Source organism: Schistocerca cancellata, chromosome 4 (genome assembly GCF_023864275.1).
Source record: "Schistocerca cancellata isolate TAMUIC-IGC-003103 chromosome 4, iqSchCanc2.1, whole genome shotgun sequence".
Taxonomy (NCBI): Eukaryota; Metazoa; Arthropoda; class Insecta; order Orthoptera; family Acrididae; genus Schistocerca; species Schistocerca cancellata.
This window is the reverse complement of record NC_064629.1, coordinates 778,183,091-778,204,297: the sequence shown is the minus strand read 5'-3', so window position 1 is coordinate 778,204,297 and position 21,207 is coordinate 778,183,091. Positions and strand designations below refer to the sequence as shown.

Sequence of the window (21,207 nt, the reverse complement as noted above, 5' to 3'; positions counted from 1 at the left end):
CGCGACCACCACAGTCGCAGGTTCGAATCCTGCCTCGGGCATGGATGTGTTTGATGTCCTTAGATTAGTTAGGTTTAAGTAGTTCAAAGTTCTAGGGGACTGATGACCTCAGAAGTTAAGTCCCATAGTGCTCAGAGCCATTTGAACCTTTTTTTTTTTTTTTCGCTAAACAATATTGAGAAAGCCGACCCGAGTGACCGAGCGGTTCTAGGCGCTACAGTCTGGAACCGCGCGACCACCACAGTCGCAGGTTCGAATCCTGCCTCGGGCATGGATGTGTTTGATGTCCTTAGATTAGTTAGGTTTAAGTAGTTCTAAGTTCTAGGGGACTGATGACCTCAGAAGTTAAGTCCCATAGTGCTCAGAGCCATTTGAACCATTTTGAATATTGAGAAAATTTGGAGAAGCGGTATTTGCGACTGATGCAGAATGGTTCTATTGTCCCCAATGTATATTTTGCTCAAGGACTACAAAGATAAGTGTTATTAGGGCATATAGACAGTCGCCCATTTCCTCGCTGTACTTGCGACTGGTAGAGAAAAGGAAATGAATAGCAGTGGCACGAGGTACCTTCTGCCATAAACCGTACGGTGCCTTGCGGAGTGTGTACGTAGATGTAGATGTAGGTGCCTACTTATTTCTCTTCCGTAGTATAAGGATGCAGCGCGACGCTTCTGATTCTACCGGAGCGGAATGTCTTTCTTTGGGTTGCAGTTGTGAGAGAAGCTGTTGGACGGGCTACGTGTTTGGTACCGAAATGGTGCCGAGAGCGTTATCCAGCTTGCGACATATTTGTCATGCGATGACAGCAGAGGCGGCCCAAGCTGGAGAGGCTTGCGCGCGCACAGCGACGATCGAAGCAGCGGCGGCGGCTGCGGCTCGGATGCTGAGCGTGTCTCGCGAAGCCGCCACTGTGCAGCCCGCAGCGCCGCGCGCCACCGAGCCTCGCCGGTAAGTCCAATTACACGCGCCGCACCTGCGCTCAAACTTCGTACGCTCTTTCTTTCGCTGCGCCGCATCCGTTTTTTCCACTCGTTTTACAAACGCAGTTAAGGTGCGACTGTCGCAGAATCTTTCGAAGCGTGCTTCCTTTCTCAGACTGTTTGTACGAGGGTGTGTCAATTAATAAGTAGCAAACGCCAGAATACCGGACACCATTTTAAATTTCGCGCCTTACGTGTCTAGGAGGTTCCAGCACGTGTCGCGTGGAAGGTAGCCGATACACAGTATTCCGCGGCCAATGCTTAATGATGTGCAGTCATACCAGAATGGCAGGTGTGATATAAGTAAGTTCCCGACTAGATCAACGCGATTTTTGTGAGCCGAGGGACGCTTCGCGAAATACGTCCTTTTACACGTTTATAACTTTATTTCGTGCAAAATTGTGTTCAGTGGGATACAGGAACTCTGCAAAGGACAAAAATTAGTCCCAAACGAGAATCGTCCTATGTAGATCGAATGTGGAGTTGGGTAGAAAGGAAACGGATTACTGGCGTCAGCCGCAACGGGGCATTGCGAGGACGCAGCGGTACGAGTGAAAATAGGTACCTGAACAGGATTCGAACCCGAGACCTCCTGCTTACTAGGAAGGTGCGTTAACCACTAAGCCATCCGGCACATAGTATTATTGCCACTGGGCGGACTATCCCGGCACATTCCCGCCGTTCCCGTCCATTTCCTCCGTGCTCACTACTCTAAGATTCCTGCAGGAGGTCGGACTTATTTGTGCATCCGCAATGAAGATGGTGGATCCATTGCCCATCGAGGCGAATCAATTATATGAAAACGTTGTGTCTGTTCTTTTGTACATGTCCGAAAGAACAGACACCACGCATTCGTATAAAAGAAACGTCCTGTCTGCGCCGGTTATCCACTGATCTCATAGTTTCCCGTATAGCGGTATTTCCCTACCCCTAGCACATATCGGTTTTGTGAGGTGTCGCAAATTACGGAACCAAATACACTTGGTGTATCCCGAGAGCGTTATACGCGAAAAAAAAAAAAACATCGATTTCAGGCTGGTACACGAGGCTTTGATGTCTCTTTCCTAGTTTGCGAGTTATTTATTGACTTACCCTTGTAGCTGCGGCCGAGTTTTCGTGTTCCAGACACCCTTTTAATTCATTACGTAATCGCCGTTTGCAGATTAATCCGTCTAAATGTGATTACTTGGTGAGCTAACCTAATATGCTGCTTAACAGACCGTAGAAATGCACCATTTGGCACAAATTTTACCGATTAATATTTTAGTTTCGCGACCGATTATGTTATTTAAAATATGCTGCACTCACAGCGTGTGTATTGCGTAGTGATATGCACGGCGGAGGGTGCTTCGCGCGAGTGTTGTTTCTTTCAATTCCTCAGCCACTTGCTGAATGGGGCGTGACCAAAATGAGTGTGTTCGCTTTAGTGTGTGTGGGACTTCCTTTTGTTCTTATGCAGATCTGTTCTGTCACAGAATTCTTCGGAAGGTGTTGTTATAAGCTTTTCGGGCGAAAAGCCTCGTCGCTCTTCGGGCATTCTAAAAATATACCGGACAGGGTGTGCTTGGTAATCTCTCCATTATTAGTCGGAACGTTTAGAGTTACAGTTAGATCTCCAGTCTCGTTTCTATTGCTTAGCTGCGGGGAACTACGATGGAAACGCTGGTGAGGAGTTGATCTGACACTTACCATGTAGTCGAACCGCGTGAATGCTTTCCTCTTCTCTGTGCTTATTGTCTCATTTTATCTACGTATGACATGAACAGCATTCGAAAAGACAGCGGGACATTTTCATAGGTAAATATGTAGCATTATAATATTCCGGTCTCTCAACAGTAGTATCTTTAGAGAAGAATCTGAAGGCTCGAACCATTTTGATACATCATTATACGAACTGAGGACGTTAGTTGTTCTATAATGCTTTCTTTTATCAGTGCTGATAATGTTTGTATTTAACATCACGTATCTAACACAACATACGCAGTGTGATATTGCAGTGCCTGTGCACTGTTCCGAAGGAACAGGCACTGGAGCGACTACAGCCGTTATGAAATACATGAAATGTATTCGTAGTTGCGAATATGAACAAGCGTCAGCTGTATAATGGAATGGCAGCAATTAAAATTTGTGCCGGACCGGGACCGTAACACAGGCACTGCAATATCCTATTTATCTGCCAATACTAGGCAGCGACTTTCAATTAAAATGTCTCCCCTGTACGAGAAATACATAATGTGTATACCAGCACGTTTTGTGACGCAGGAACGACAACGTATGGAAGTTTGGGTGTGGCCATGAATCGCGCACGGGTAGCCAAAGCAGTTAAGGAGACCGCTGGCGTAAAGCGGGGAACTCGGGTTCGAGCGCTGGTCCGGCACCAATTTTCATTGACATTATTCCCTTATACAACAGCTGATGGTTCTTAGAATACTGTGAGTATATTTTTTATACTCTTTGCGTAAATTTAGGGAATCGGTATTTGATTTAACTGCAGAACGATTCCACTGCCGCCAATGCACCGTACATCTTGCGTATGAGGCTCGAAGAGAAGCTAAGAGAAATTAGGGCTCGCACAGAGGCATATAGACTGTCGTTTTTCCCTCGCTCTATTTGCGGGTGCGAGTGGAACGTCATCTAGGAAACAGCTGCAGAGTGTTACTTATCAAGTCTTTCAATTCATTTATGTGTATAGAGAATAAAAGTGCTCCTCTCAAACTTCCCTCAGGCATTCCTGACGATACCCTCGTCTCTCACGAACACTCGCCGTCGAGGGCAACGCCCTGGGTTCAGCTACTACGAGGGCTATTCGGAAAGTAAGGAACGATAAGTCGCGAAATGGCAACCACAGTGAAAATCAAAACTGTTTTATTTGCAACAATTAGCTGCAAATTCCAGCTACTTATCTCCATAGTCGCCGATCCGACTTGGACATTTGTCGTAGCGTTCTACCAACTTTCCAATAGCCTCGTTATAAAAGGCGGCCACCAGTGCTTTCCGCCAGTTCTCTACGCTGGCCTACAGCCCGTTGTCTGTGCCAAAATGTTGTCTTCATAGCCAGCGGTTCATGTGAGCAGAGATGAAACTCATAGGGAGACAATTACGGGCTGTAATGTGGGTAATCAAACAATTCCAATTGAAAACGATGCAGGAGCATCAACATTGCCCCTAAAGAATACGGCTGAAAATTGTCTTGAAGAAGAAAACGCACGACAGTTATGTAATGTTAGGTGCATGGCTTCAGGCGAAATTTCTCACCAGGCCCTCGTACTTGGCGGCAGACACTTTCTAGATACCTTTATGTGCTCCCAGTGTGCTCAGAACTAAAAAAAAGTGACGTAACGCGATCGACGGGTATACTAGAGACGCTGCTCAACACACCTATGCAAAACTTCATCGGATTTTCACTGTGGTTTCCATTTCGGGACCGATCGTTCCTTACTTTCCGAATAGCCCTCGTATGTACCGACGTCTACAGATCAAAGAATTTTCCTACATGGAACAGAAAGCTGTACTAACTCATACCTGTTAAATATTTAAGATTAACTTTGGGAATCTGTACTAAGCGAAGCGAACATACAGGGTGGTCAATTGATCGTGACCAGGCCAAATATCTCACGAAATAAGCGTCAAATGAAAAAACTACAAAGAACGAAACTTGTCTAGCTTGAAGGGGGAAACCAGATGGCGCTATGGTTGGCCCGCTAGATGGCGCTGACATAGGTCAAACGGATATCAACTGCGTTTTTTTTTTAAAATAGGAACCCCCATTTTTATTGCATATTCGTGTAGTACGTAAAGAGATATGAATGTTTTAGTTGGACCACATTTTTCGCTTTGTGATAGATGGCGCTGTAATAGTCACAAACATATGGCTTACAATTTTAGACGAACAGTTGGTAACAGGTAGGTTTTTTAAATTAAAATACAGAACGTAGGTACGTTTGAACATTTCATGTCGGTTGTTCCAATGTGATACATGTACCTTTGTGAACTTACCATTTCTGAGAACGCATGCTGTTACAGCGTGATTACCTGTAAATACCACATCAATGCAATAAATGCTCAAAATGATGTCCGTCAGCCTCAATGCATTTGGCAATACGTGTAACGACATTCCTCTCAACAGCGAGTAGTTCGCCTTCCGTAATGTTCGCACATGCATTGACAATGCGCTGACGCAAGTTGTCAGACGTTGTCAGTGGATCACGATAGCAAATATCCTTCACCTTTCCCCACAGAAAGAAATCCGAGGACGTCAGATCCGGTGAACGTGCGGGCCATGATATGGTGCTTTGACGACCAATCCACCTGCCATGAAATATGCTATTCAATACCGCTTCAACTGCACGCGAGCTATGTGCCGGACATCCATCATGTTGGAAGTACATCGGCATCCTGTCACGCAGTGAAACATCTTGTAGTAACATCGGTAGGACAATACGTAGGATATCAGCATACATTGCACCATTTAGATTGCCATCGATAAAATGGGGGCCAATTATCCTTCCTTTCATAATGCCGTACCATACCCCGCCAAGGTCGCTGATGTTCCACTTGTCGCAGTCATCGTGGATTTTCCGATGCCCAATAGCGCACATTATGCCGGTTTACGTTACTGCTGTTGGTGAATGACGCTTCGTCGCTAAATAGAATGAGTGCAAAAAATCTGTCATCGTCCCGTAATTTCTCTTGTACCCAGTGGCAGAACTGTACACGACGTTCAAAGTCGTCGCCATGCAATTCAAATGGTTCAAATGGCTCTGAGCACTATGGGACTTGAAATCTATGGTCATCAGTCCCCTAGAACTTAGAACTACTCAAACCTAACTAACCTAAGGACAGCACACAACACCCAGCCATCATGAGGCAGAGAAAATCCCTGACCCCGCCGGGAATCGAACCCGGGAACCCGGGCGTGGGAAGCGAGAACGCTACCGCACGACCACGAGACGCGGGCGCCATGCAATTCCTGATGCATAGAAATATGGTACGGCTGCAATCGATGTTGGTGCAGCATTCTCAACACCGACGTTTTTCAGATTCCCGATTCTCGCGCAGTTTATCTGCTAATGATGTGCGGATTAGCGGAGACAGCAGCTAAAACACCTACCTGGGCATCATCATTTGTTGCAGGTCGTGGTTGACGTTTCACATGTGGCTGAACACTTCCTGTTTCCTTAAGTAACGTAACTATCCGGCGAACGGTCCGGACACTTGGATGATGTCGTCCAGGATACCGAGCAGCATACATAGCACACGCCCGTTGGGCATTTTGATCACAATAGCCATACATCAACACGATATCGACCTTTTTCGCAATTGGTAAACGGTCCATTTTAACATGGATAATGTATCACGAAGTAAATACCGTTCGCACTGGCGTAATGTTTTGTAATACCACGTACTTATACGTTTGTGACTATTACAGCGTCATCTATCACAAAGCGATAAACGTGGTCCAACTAAAACATTCATATTTCTTTACGTACTACACGAATATGTAATAAATATGGATGTTCCTATTTAAAACAAACGAGTTGATATCCGTTTGACCTATGGTAGCGCCATCTAGCGGGCCAACCATATCGCCATCTGGTTTCCCCCTTCAAGCTAGACGAGTTTCGATCTTCGTAGTGTTTTCGTTTGACGCTTATTTCGTGAGATATTTGGCCCGGTCACTATCAATGGACCAACCAACATAGAATCAGTTATAAGGTGGAAAAATGTACGACTTCAAATGGCTCTGAGCACTATGGGACTTAACATCTTAGGTCATCAGTCCCCTAGAACTTAGAACTACTTAAACCTTACTAACCTAAGGACATCACACACATCCATGCCAGAGGCAGGATTCGAACCTGCGACCGTAGCAGTCCCGCGGTTGCGGACTGAAGCGCCTAGAACCGCACGGCCACCGCGGCCGGCTGTACGACTTCGAATTATCCGTAGGATTCGGTTAAAATGATGTGGAGCTGCATAGTATTTATGGTCCTCACGACCTCAGATTAAAAGCGGATATGGTAAGAAATCACTGGTGTGCTGCTAGATTTGGTTCAGCTAGCCTGACAGTGTCTGGGAAACTTACATGGCAGTATTTGAAAGAATGGCAATTTTCTGTTTGTGAAGCACTGTTTCGTAAGTTTAATAAACCAGCATTCTTCACAGGTATCATCCGTCGTATATCGCTGAAGAATCTGAGCCTGAGGGGTAAAAGAACGGTAAGGGCGTTCCCGCGGTTACACAGACCGTCATTTTTCTCGCAGTCAGTTTGCGACTGGGCTGCGAAAGGGAGGTACAAATGACAGTATGTAGCACTCTCCCCCAAGAACTTCATTGTGTGACATGCGGCGTACGTACGTACAGACAGGAAGGGGTGGGGGGGGGGAAGGTGGAATTGTGGGAGGGGGAACAAATTTAGCGAACCGCTAAAACGCAACTCATTACCATGCCTAATAGGGTGTAGGAAAACCGTTGACGATCAAAACAGCTTCCAATCGTCTCGGGATGGATAAACACAAGTCCTGTATGATTTTAAGGGAATTTTTGTACTATTCTTCCTGTAAAATAGTGGCAAGCTCAGGTAACGATGATGGCGATGGACAGTGATCACGCACACGTCTCTCGAAATTAGACAACAAAGGTTCAATAATACTGAGATCTGGTTGGGTTGGGGTTTTTTGGGGGAGATGACCATACAGCGAGGTCATCGGTCTCATCGGATTAGGGAAGGACGGGGAAGGAAGTCGGCCGTGCCCTTTCAAAGGAACTATCCCGGCATTTGTCAAGAGCAATTTAGGGAAATCACGGGAAATCTAAATCAGGATGGCCAGACGAGGGATTGAACCGCCGTCCTCCCGAATGCGAGTCCAGTGTGCTAGCTGAGATCTGCAAAATGCGGCAATTCAACGTTTTGCTCACAAAACCAGTCCCCGACGATGCGGGCAGTGTGGGCAGGACACTCTAAACTTGTAACACAGCATCTTCGTTGGGAAAAAAATATTGTACCTTGGGGTTGAACTGAGCAGCCAAAATCGTCACGTAATCCTTGGCACTAATGCGAACAGTGGGCCCACGAATATCACGATATAGCTGCCCAGTTATCACCGAGTGTCCGCCATGTTTCACTCTTTGGCTGCAAGCAGTCTACATCACATTCTTGGAACGGCGTGCACCAGACTTAAACTCTACCATAAGTAGGAAACAGTGTGAAACATCTGACCAAATGACGCTTTTCCGTTGCTCCATATTTCAAGGTTTAAGACTTCAGCACCACGTTTTCCTGTTACGGAAATTTGTATCACTGATGTGTGGTTTTGGAATTCCAGCTAGCCCTGCAATTCTCTACTAATGGAATTCCCTTTGTGTCGTTTTGGCGCTCACAGGGTTCGCGAGTGCGACAAACAGTTCTGCATTCTCGTTGAACACACACTTTCGCCCGCGTTATGACTTACTGCTTGATGGTTCCCGGTTTCCCTCTAAGCGAATTAATTTCGATGCGGTGCCTCTTGAAACACGAAACACTTCTGCTGTATTGGTTATGGCAGTACCCACCATATGAGCACAAACAACCTGTCCACAAATGTTCAAATGTGTGTGAAATCTTATGGGACTTAACTGCTAAGGTCAGCAGTCCCTAAACTTACACACTACTTAACCTAAATTATCCTAAGTACAAACACACACACACCCATGCCCTGGGAAGACTCGAACCTACGCCGGGACCAGCCGCACAGTCCATGACTGCAGTGCCTGAGACCGCTCGGCTAATCCCGCGCGGCAACCTGTCCACGTTCGAATTCACTTACAAGGGGACCGCGCCTACTTGTCATCACTGATCTGAACCAAATTTATGGTATATGCAGGGTTTGACAGAAATGAAAGAGACAGAAATTGGTGCTGTGTATGGTAATGCGTTTAGAACAGATAGCATGTTTGGGGCGGGTCGGGAGTTCAAAAATGTTCAAATGTGTGTGAATTTCTAAGGGGCCAAATTGCTGAGGTCATCGGTCCCTAGACTCACACGCTATTTAAACTAACTTATACTAACAAGGGGAGGCCACGACGTCTGGAACGCGGATTTACTGCAAACTTCGTAGACTCGTAGTACTCCATTGGGACAACAACATGTATAAGCAATAGCGCGTACTTCTCAAGCGTTATTGAGAAAATCGCAAGATAATTTCGATCGTCAAATATCTCAGATATATACATCTCTGCGTAATCATTTACTAGGAAGCGCCGGCAGGCGAGTGGCTAGCGTTCAAGCCCCGTAATCGCTGGGTCACTGGATCGAGTCCCGCTCGTCAGTTTTTTTTAATTTTTATTTACAGTTGATGTAATGGGAAAAATACGTGTAATCGGATGAACTTTTATTAAATTTACAATGTTATTTGGCAGTCTACAAATTTTTATTATTCATAACTACTGACTAGCAAACGGCCAAACGCATAAAGTGATACTGAAAATGTATGCTTGTCCGTGATTTGAGAAATCCCTTATACCTGGAAGGAGCCCGAAACGACTTGTTACCTCAGAAGTTTTGACCGGCACAGACGGCTTTCGAAATATGTACAATTAATTGTCGCTTTCGACATTACGATTACAAGTTGCGGGATGGTATGTTTCGTAAAAACATGAAAAACAAAGTTAAACGGCACCAGCTGCATTGAATAAATGCTATGTTTCCTCACACGCAAGGTCTTTTGAGGTTTTCCGTGGAAAAACAAACCTCGTTAACATTATAAATAACCTCTCTTTCAGCCGATAATTTGGAAGCAAACCATGCATAACGCAGCATTTCCATAAATATCGGCGCTGATCATTGGTCACGCAGTATCGAGTGTATTTTGATAGCGTCATCACGAGAAGCAATTTCTCGTTCTCTTTCGATTAAATACGATCTCAGTAACGCTTGAGAAGTAGGCGCTAATGGAGTACTACGAGTGTACGAAGTTAGCAGTAAATCCGCTTTCCAAACGTCGTGGCCTCCCTTTGTAAGAACAACACACAGACCCATGCCCGAGGGAGGACTCGAACCTCCGGCGGGAGGGGCAGCGCAGTCAGTGACATGGCGCCTCTAACCGCGCGGCCACTCCTCGCGGCCCGGGCCGGGAGTGACATGAGCCATTTATATTAGTGAAGATTCCAGACAGTGAGTTGTTTAACGGAAAGGATGCAGAACTATAATCCGAGGATCGTAGAGTCGAGTCCCTTCACAGAAACGTTTTTTCTTATTTTTAACATCAAACAAAGAATTTGGAACATTTGAAAATTTGTGGTAAGGTCTTATGGGACCAAACTGCTGAGGCCATCGGTCCCTAAGCCTACACACTACTTAATCTAACTTAATCTAACTTACGCTATGGACAACACACACACCCATGTCCGAGGGAGGACTCGAACCTCGGATGGGGGGAGCCGCACGGACAGTGACAAGGCGCCCAAGACCGCGCGGGGCCAAAGAATTTCATCAAAATGTTTCAAAGCTCCTCTTATCTCATCGAGAGAGAAAAAGAAATTACATTCCGCGAAGACTGCATCAAAATATATTCTGTCGTCATCACAAACTTCTAATATTTGGCAAAATGCTGCGTTGCGCGTTGTTTGTTGCCAAACTGTGCGATGATAGATAATGTTTTATGAAAGTAAACCAAGATTGTATTTCTGTAGTAACTTTAAAATAACCGTGTAATTTTAGAAACGCAGCGATTGAATGAATATATGCAAGATAACGAGAAAATTATTGCTTCCCCTATTTTTGCACCGGCAAGTGTAAATTATCAGCTGTAATAATCTAATTTCGTGTACGAAGTTCTCGTGTGCGTCTTAAAATTTCTTCCTAGAACTATAATTGCAATTTCAAATTTCACTTCGACTTTCTTTTCGTGCCATTTATGGAAATATTATTAACTGAAATATGTTTCGCATTATTTCAATTTATTTTGCTGTGTAAGTAACGTAAAAAATTAAAATAAAAAAAAAATGTTTCCTCAGGGGAACTCGACCCCAAGACCCTCGCATTACTGTTGCGTACTCTTTTATCTTCGTCAACCAGTCAGCAATATTGTTGAAATCGGTGATGATGAGAAGGCGCGGTCCCGTTGTTAGCTGTGATATAATGCTGTCACAGCTGCACACGACACTGTTCTGACCAACGTATGAGGGCATCGACAGCTGCCGTCAGGGGTCAAATACAACAGCGCCACCTAGCATCTGCATTTATGTTCTCGTGCTGTTTCCATACTTCCGTCCAAGCCGTGTAGATGTGTTGTATAAGTTTTTTCGTGTGTTGTCTTATCCTTCCTATCAACAGGATCGACTTGGATCCCTTGTAGTAAGTTACGGGCACTGTCTTTATAATAACTCTACAAGGAACTCTTTGTGTTCCGTCAGACATAGGTCATTTTTCACATACAGCAAGTTCATTTGTTTAAACGAAGGCTGTCTTGTGCCTTCATTCAGATCAGAGTGTGAGCAAATAGTGTTCATCTTTATATCGTAGTTACGAGCAACACGTTCAACGTCTTGAAACAGGAGTGCAATCTTTAATTCATATTTTGTAGAGTAAGGTTGTAAGACGTAGGCAGGAACCACTGTGGTTCAATATCCACGAAAGCAAGGTGTTATGAAAGCAAAGACAGTTCCATCACAGATTTAAGAGCAGTCAAATCCTTGACACACAAAAGCTTAACGCAGTCAAAATGAGTGTAAGGACACAAGAGCGAGGACCGTTTAGTAATTTCGAAAGTAAAGTTTTACCGATAGATCTGACAAACAATTGCAAGACGTTTTAGTCTTAGATTAAATAAGTAAACGCATCAAAATCATCTAGTCACAGTGACCACACTCGTACCGAAAAGGAAGATGAAAGATATCTACATCTACATACATACTCCGCAAGCCAACGATTGTTGCATGGCGAAGGATACCGTATACCACTACTAGTCATTTCCTTTCCTGTTCCACTCTCAAATGGACCGAGAGAAAAAGATTGTCAATATGCCTCCGTATGAGCCCTAAGTTATCTTATCTTCGCGGTTCTCACGCGAAATGTACGTTGGCGGCAGGAGAATCGTTCTACTGTCTGCCACAAATGTTCTCAATAGTGACTCGCGAAAAGATTGTCTTCTTCACTCCCGGGATTCCATTTCGAGTTTACGAAGCATGCGTGCTGATCGAACGTACTAGTAACAAATCTAGCAGCACGTCTCTCAATTGCTTCGCTGTCTTCCTTTAACCCGACCTGACGGAGATCCGAGGCACTGAAACAGAATAGTATAGCGTTATTGCTCTACACACGTTCTCCTTTACAGATAAGCTACACTTTCCTAAAATTCTCCCAATAAACGGAAGTCGACCATCCATCTTTATTCCCCTTTACTACTACCAACTTTGCATGCTCGTTCCATTTCATATCGCTTTCCAGCCTTACGCCTACACATTTAATCGACGTTGCTGTGTCAAGCAGTACGCTCCCTGTGTTGTATTCGAACGTTGCAGGATTGTTTTTCCTACTCGTATGCATTAACTTATATTTCTCTACATTTAGAGCTAGCTGTTACCCGCACAACAACTAGAAATTTGATCTAAGTCATCTTGTATCCTCCTATAGTCACTCAAACGACGATATCTGTCCGTACAGCGCAGCATGGTCAGCAGACAGCCGTAAATTGCACATCATCCTATCCGTCACATCATTTACCTACATAGAGAACAACAGTGGTCCTACCATACGTCCGTGGTGCATTCCTGACGATACTCTTGTCTCAGATGAACGCTCGCCGTCGAGGACAACGTACGGTACTGCGTTCTATTAGCCGAAATAAAAGTTTTCTGCGTATGGTACCGCGTCATAATGTATAAAACTACTGCTGCTGGAGATAAACCAACGTTTCGGCCACGATTGCAGCGGCCTTCTTCTGGGTCTATTGTGACCAGTAGACCCAGAAGAAGGCCGCTGCAACAGTAGTTTTATACATTATGACGCGGTACCATACCCAGAAAATTTTTATGTCGACTGACTCTTGCCACAGAAGTCCACGCAATTATAATGCGTTCTATTACTTAAGAAGTCTTCGGGCCTCTCACATATCTGGGAACCTAGTCCTTATGCTCGGATGTTTGTTAACAAACTGCAGTGGAGCATCGTGTCAAACGCTTTCCGGATATCTGGAAATGTGGAATCTGCCATTGCGTTCCGTCTATGGTTTGCAGGATATCATGCGAGGAAATTTCGCACGAGCGATGCGTTCTAAATCCGCGCTGATTTGTGGACAGAAGCTTTTCCCTCTCAAGTAAATTCATTATATTCGAACTAAGAATGTGTTCAAGGATTATGTAGCCAACTGATGTTAAGGATATTGGTCTGTAATTTTGTGGGCCGTTGTTTAACCGTTCTTATATACACGAGTCACCTGCGCATTTTCTCTCATTAAAACCGAATTGCGATGCTATCTGGACCTGGCGTCTTATTTGTTTTCAGTTGATTCTCTACGCCGGGGACGCCTGTTATTACGTCCTCCATTCGGGGCCTGTGCAACAGTCAATGGACAGTTTGTTTATACGAGTTGCTATTGCCACTCCGGACTTGGCAATGAGTGACTGTATAAAAGCCCTCAGCCGCTTATTGATTTAACGTGTGAGCAGAATTTTCCCAAGCCCCCGGCGATATCGTTCGCTAAGGCCTAACGGTGGAAGTTGTATGCTTTGCGCATCGATCTTCGTACGGACGCATGAATTTCCATTTTTGCATGCTGACATTCGCGCGTATTTTTTTTTTTTTTTAACCGAGAGTGCAATCATCTCTGCATGATCAGCATTTTCCGAATTTTACTAACAAACCACGGCGGGTTTTTTTTATCCCTTACCCGGAACATACGTCTCCAGAGTGCGATTTACAATTAGTTTAAACTTTGCTGATAGTTTCTCTACATCCGTCATATTAGAACTAAATAATGTCCATTCATTGTCTTAGTGACATATTAACAACTGCTTATTAAGTTTTTGCAGTCTAAATACTCTCGTAGGCTTCTAGATGGATTTATTAACTTTAGGAACCATCGTCGCTGAGATGACATCATGATCACCAATCCCTGCCCGTATACTGGCGCTGGCGATAAGGTCACGCCTGTTTGTATCTACACTGTCGAAGATAGTTCCACTACGTGTGGGCTGCGGAGCTAGTCGTTCAAGGCAGTTTTCGGAAAACGTGTTCGAAAGTGCTTTACAAGACTGTCTATCCTTACCACCTGCAATGAATCCACAGACGTGCCAGACTACTCGTAGATTAAATCCACCTCCAACTAATATGGCATGATTTGGGTATTTCCGCGCTAATGTGTATAGACTTTCTTAGATTAATTTTACAACTTTTACGGCAGAATCGGAAGGCCGGTAAAAACACCCGATAATTAACTTGAGTTCACCTAGACGTGTTACTCGTAACCAGATAACTTCACAGCCAGCCTCAATTTCAAACTCGATGGAAACAATATTTTGTCGATAACAACGAACATTTTTTTTCCTAAGGCGTCTAATCTGTCTTTTTCGATAAACGTTCCATGTCTCACCAATTCTATTTCAGGTTCCGTCTGTATCTCGGATCTGAGAGTAGTTTGAACGCAACAACTTTCCTATAGGGCAGTAAGTTCAGGTACTTTCTTACCAGTTCTTCGAAAATTTACTCTTAAAATTTTGAAAGTCGCTTTCTGTGTAGCCATTGGAAAGGGTTCATCAGAGGGCCTTAAACACAACCTAGCCTAAAAAGAACTCCTTGCGCGCTCCAGAAGTACTCTGCTGCTCGAGTAGCCGCGTCCTTTGTTTAGTGCACCTATCAACCGGGTCCTACGATTCTCCACCTCATACAGCTGGTCCAGGAATCTGCAGCCATGAGTGTCACAGAATCGACGGAGCCCTTCGATGAGACTCCCCACTCGGCTTCAAACCAGAGAACCCCGATCGAATCTGGGTACGATGCTGCAAACTGTGAGGTGTGGTTACGCCATGCGAGCGAGGCCAACAGTCGTCAATACTTTCGACAGCCGCCCATTGGAATTGAGGATGACCTCAGAACCCAAGCGACAGGCGTCAATGGTACCGACATGTGACACCAATTGCAGACCACTGCTCCCTGAAACCTCGACAGCCACAGGCAGGGCCTCCTCCACATCTCGGCTGAGGCTGCCACGATTGTACATTGGAGTTCTTTCCAGCCCCAACCGATATTTCCCTAAGGGGCTACATAACACAACTAAGATTGGAGATCGCGATAACTATTAAAACTTTACCTACCCCCATGTGCCTGCTCGGACGCTGCTGAAGGAGCGGCCACCTGTCAACCCCCATTGTGAATAGGCGAGGCCCGATGGCCAGCCTTCACACTGCCTCCCTGCCTCGAGCGACGCAACCACGTAACAACCCACCATTCACCCTGCAGTGAGTGCACATTTCCTGTTTCGGGTGCGCTGGAAGGTGCCTCCACAGCAGAGAACTTGGGCGAAACAAATGTCCCTTGCGACGCGCCATTTTCTCCACCGTCGCCATACCCCGAGCCAGCAGTCTGCAGACAGTTGACTACGGCCGTAAGCGTCTGTAGCTACTTGCAAACTGCGGCCAGATCTTCCAGCGTCCGCACACAACACGCGCACACCCTGTCCATCCCACTACTATTAATTTAAGAATTAAACTACGAAAAAAACAAAAAAATTAAATATGTGAGCTGGTACTCCCATGGAGCTACCAGTAGAGGGTTGCGGCTGACTGGGCTGTGTTCCAAAGTCACTGGCCGTCCAAAACAAATGACAACTACGCTACAGATAGAAGGTCGAGATACTGAATTCCCGGAATTTTTTCAGTGCTGAAGATCGAGATGTGCTTCCTCGTTTCAGTCATCGTACAAACATCGAAATGGAAGATACTGAGATAAATGATTACGAAAGAGAAGGTCAAGTACAATGGAACGACAGAGAAAAGACATGTATACCTGACGAGATACATAAGCAATTCTGCTATACAGATAATGCAAAGGAACTTCTGGGAAAAGGTTTTTGTTGGTCGCTGTATCAACGAACAATATCAAACGATTAAAAAAAGAAGGAAAAAAAGCGCTGTTTATTCTCGTTTTGAGAAAGAGTTGTCGGTCAGATGCAGACAGCTAGAGTCCTAAATCGGAGATGTCAGTTTGTTGGGGAATTATAAACCATATGTTTTGCTCATGTATTTTGATCTTTTTGGGGAAGGCAGATCTACGCTATAGAATTCAACAGGTATTTCGGAAACTGACATTCCGTGAAATTCAACTCGCTCTGTTCGTTCATGAGATACGGTGAAAGTTCTGTTCCAAGATGGCCGCCGAGTAAGTGACGCCAGAAACCATTTCCAGAAACTTAAGTGATTTAGACAGGAATATAATTTAGTTTAACGCCGATAACAAATTAAATACATGCATTAGCGTATCATTTAGTCTTGCCGTTAAAGGTTTGACTTTTCTTTGCGTATTTTTTCAGAAAACACGAAAAGATCGTACCTTCGCGAAGTCGCGCTTAGGCTTAAATTTTGTAAACGTGTTTGTGTCTTGTTTCACGGTAATTTAACTAATTTCTCGGTAACAAATAAGTATACTACCGTGAATAGCGTATAACTGCATTGTTTTAATACAGATTTCAGAAAAACAGCGTAACTTTATATCAGAAACTTGCTTATATACATTTGTTTATAGGCCTAATTCTCGTAACGTCTTTGGAGAATCAAAGTTAAAGTATCTCGTTTAATTGTCCTTTTTTCATTCCATCGAGTGAAATATAAAATAAATAGCGTATACCTTCATTGTTTTAATACAGATCTCAGAAAAACAGCGGAATTTTAAATCAGAAACTTGCTTATATACATTTGTGAATAGGCTTAATTCTTGTAACGTCTTTTTTGATTTTCGGTAATTTAATTGATTTATTCTAGCTAAAGTATTATTTTTGCCATGAATGAGAAGTGCCTGACTTGCCGTATAATTGTTAGTTCCGGGATTTGGTGTGATGGATGCAGTAGTTTTTTTCACTGGGGGGACTGCAGTGGCGTGGGTGTCGGGAAAGTGGATCAGGCTCATCAGTGGTTATGTAGGATTTGCAGCAGAGATAGGAAGATAGTGGAACAGGAGGGGAAAATTGCTGCCCTTCAGGCTGAGCTAGATCAGGCTAGGGAAGATCTGGACAGGTTAAGGAGGGAGAAGGGCAAAGAGAGGTGGGAAGTGGCAACAGGTAGCAGAAGGAACAGGCCTAGAACTAAGTCTGACAGTTTTGTGGTGAATGTCAAAAATAAGTTTGACCTGTCACTTCAGTTAGAAACTGATGAGCCTCAAGCAGAGGTAGGTGTAGACAGGACACAACAAACTTTCAATAGGAAATTGAAAAAGAATGTAGGAAAGCCATCGAAAAGGAAGAAAGTTTTGTTGTTAGGCAATTCTCATGCCAGAGGTGTAGGCCAACTTCTGCAGGAGGAATTAGGACCAGAATACCAGGTCACAAATTTTTTCAAACCAAGTGCTAGTCTGGATCAGGTGACAGGGGATTTAGGTTCACTCTGTAAAGGATTTACCAGGGAAGACACCGTGGTTATTGTGGGAGGGCCAGGGAACAGCATCGACAGAGATCCTGGGTACAGTATAGAGTGTGACCTGGTAAAGATTGCGTCGGCATCGAGACACACCAATGTTGAATTTGCATCTGTCCTGAGACGCCATGACCGTCCTCATTTGAACTCTTCTGTTGGGAGAGTTAATTTGGAGTTGGAACGGCTGCTTGGGTCGGGTGCGGGGGCTCATATTGGTGCGGTTCCTGTTGATTCTCTCAGTAGGTGGGACTATACCAGGCACGGCCTACATCTCAACAGGAAAGGGAAGGGGAAACTGGCTGGGGTAATAGCAGGAAATTTAAGGGGGGGGGGGGAGGCACTGCCATGAATGGTAAAATACCAGTGGTTACAGGTGTTGGAGCAGCACCTTTTTTAGGATAGGTAAGACAGAAAGATGTCAAGTTCTACGAGAGGTCAGGATTGAAACAAATCTTCAGTTTAGGAAAGAAATTAAACAGCACAATTCTAGCACATTGGATCACCAATCACAGCTGTCAATTATAAATTTTCACCAATCACCAGAAATTTTATCTCCACCAACTTGTATCTCAGTCCTAGGTAATTGCATTGATGAATTAAAGTTACCCAACCCAGTTGACATAATCTGCCTCTCTGAACACCATGTGACCACTGGTATAGCAACTAGGCCTGAGCACAGTGAGAAACTCAGACAGGAGAGTACTGCAAATGTTAGAATAAGGAAAGGTACTCATAAAAATATAATTAAAAATAATGTAAGTATATTTCATCAAAATATTGGGAGTTTAAAGAATAAAGTAGATGAGCTTCTGGTTTGTTTAGAAGATTTAGAAGCTGAGGATGAAATAGATATACTATGCCTGTCTGAGCATCACATTGTTACTGATATGGATAAGGTAAATGTAAGTGGATATAAGCTCTCTGCACATGTAATGAGAGAAAATATGGAGAAAGGAGGAGTTGCCATATATGTCAAAAGTTATCATTGTGCAAAAAGTATACAAACAAAAAAGTTTTGTGTAGAGAAACATATAGAAGCATGTGCCTGTGAGCTTAAATTAAATAAAGGCACATTTATAATTGTAACTGTATATAGGTCCCCATCAGGAAATTTTCATCTATTTCTGAAAAATTTGGACTCCTTGTTGTGCTATCTGTCAGACAGGGGGAAGCAAATTATTATTTGTGGGGACTTCAATGTAGATTCTCTGAAACAGGGTAACAGGAAAAATGAGCTTGAAGTATTACTCAGTTCTTTCAATTTGACACCTGTTATTGATTTTCCTACTCGGGTGGCAAAGGATAGCAGCTCACTGATAGATAACTTCTTTATAGACCAAGGTAAGTTTAACCAGATAAATGCTCAGCCTGTTGAGAATGGTCTTTCTGATCATGGTGCACAGCTAGTTACAATATATGACATTGCTCCATTCAGCAATACTAAACAGTCCTCCAAAGTAGTACATTCAGTCAACAATTTAACAATTGCAAATTTCAGGGAAAGCCTACAGCAGTTAGACTGGGATGAGGTGTATCATGAACCTGATGCCAATTTAAAATATAATTTATTTCATGACATTTTTGTAAATGCATTTGAAAACTGCTTCCCCAAGAAAATAGTTAAATATACTCGTAAGAAACCTTGTAACAAACCATGGCTTACTAAGGGTATAAAAATATCTTGTAACCGGAAAAGGGAAATGTATCTGACAGCAAGAAAGAGTAGTGACCCAGAAACTATCAAACATTATAAAAACTACCGTGTTATATTAAGAAAAGTTATTAAAAAATCCAGAAGTATGTGTATCATGTCTGAAATCAGCAACTCTGATAATAAAATTAAAACAATTTGGAATATTATTAAAAGAGAAACAGGTCAACCAAGAGCACAGGAAGACAGTATTACCATCAAATTGAATGAAAACTTTACGAACAAAAAGTCAGAAGTTGAAAATATTTTTAATAATCATTTTCTAAATGTTGTGGATATAGTAGGATCCAGGTGTTCATTAGAAGATGCTAGGCTGTTAATGGAAGAGGCCATACCTATGCAATTTGATACAATTGAAACCTCACCTACTTCTCCCTCTGAAATTAGGAAAATAATAAACTTGCTTAAAAGCAAAAACTCACATGGAATTGATGGCATTTCCAGCAAAATACTAAGAGCTTGTTCTCAACAGATAAGTAAGATTCTCAGCCACCTGTGTAATAGCTCTCTGGAACAGGGCATTTTCCCTGATAGACTGAAATATGCTATTGTTATACCTTTGCATATACAGGGGGATAGATCTGATGTCAACAATTACCGTCCAATCTCCCTTCTAACAGCTTTATCCAAAATTTTTGAGAAAGTAATGTATTCAAGAGTAGCTTCACATATCTATAACAATGAAGTACTAACAAAATGTCAGTTTGGTTTCCAGAAAGGTTTTTCAACAGAAAATGCCATATATGCTTTCACTAATCAAATTTTGAATGATCTGAATAACCGAACACCACCCATTGGGATTTTTTGTGATCTCTCAAAGGCTTTTGATTGTGTAAATCATGAAATTCTGCTAGACAAGCTCCAGTATTGTGGCATGAGTGGGACAGTGCACAAATGGTTTAATTTGTACCTAACTGGAAGAGTGCAGAAAGTTGAAATAAGTAGTTCTCATAATATGCAAAGATCAGCACATTCCTCAAACTGGGGAACTATCAAGAATGGGGTTCCACAAGGGTCAGTCTTGGGTCCTTTGTTGTTCTTAATATATATTAATGACTTGCCATTCTATATTCATGAAGAGGCAAAGTTAGTTCTCTTTGCTGATGATACAAGTATAGTAATCACACCTGACAAACAAGAATTACCTGATGAAATTGTCAATACTGTCTTTCAGAAAATTACTAAGTGGTTCCTTGTAAACGGACTCTCACTGAATTTTGATAAGACACAGTACATACAGTTCCGTACAGTGAATGGTATGATGCCATTAATAAATATAGACCTTAATCAGATGCATGTAGCTAAGGTAGAATATTCCAAATTTTTAGGTGTGGCCATTGATGAGAGATTAAATTGGAAGAAACACATTGATGATCTGCTGAAACGTTCGAGTTCAGCTACTTATGCAATAAGGGTCATTGCAAATTTTGGTGATAAACATCTTAGTAAATTAGCTTACTACGCCTATTTTCACTCGTTGCTTTCATATGGCATCATATTTTGGGGTAATTCATCACTGAGGAATAAAGTATTTATTGCACAAAAGCGTGTAATCAGAATAATAGCTGGAGTCCATCCAAGATCATCCTGCAGACATTTATTTAAGAATATAGGGATATTCACAGTAGCTTCTCAGTATATATACTCTCTTATGAAATTTGTTATTAACAACCAAACCCAATTCAAAAGTAATAGCAGTGTGCATAACTACAATACTAGGAGAAAGGATGATCTTCGCTATTCAAGATTAAATCTAACTTTGGCACAGAAAGGGGTGAATTATACTGGCACTAAAGTCTTTGGTCACTTACCAAATAGTATCAAAAGTCTGACAGATAACCAACAAGTATTTAAGAAGAAATTAAAAGAATTTCTGAATGACAACTCCTTCTACTCTGTAGAGGAAATTTTAGA

At 43.1% G+C, this 21,207-nt stretch overlaps 1 protein-coding gene across 1 annotated transcript in view; it reads left to right on the top strand.

Moving 5' to 3' along the window:
- Positions 1 to 847: 847 nt before the first annotated feature.
- Positions 848 to 21,207, top strand: part of LOC126184960 (glutamate [NMDA] receptor subunit 1) — a 513,057-nt gene continuing 492,697 nt past the window's right edge. The window contains exon 1 of the mRNA XM_049927654.1: positions 848 to 951. The gene's annotated coding sequence lies outside the window, so the exon portion shown is untranslated. The remainder of the gene's footprint in view (positions 952 to 21,207) is intronic.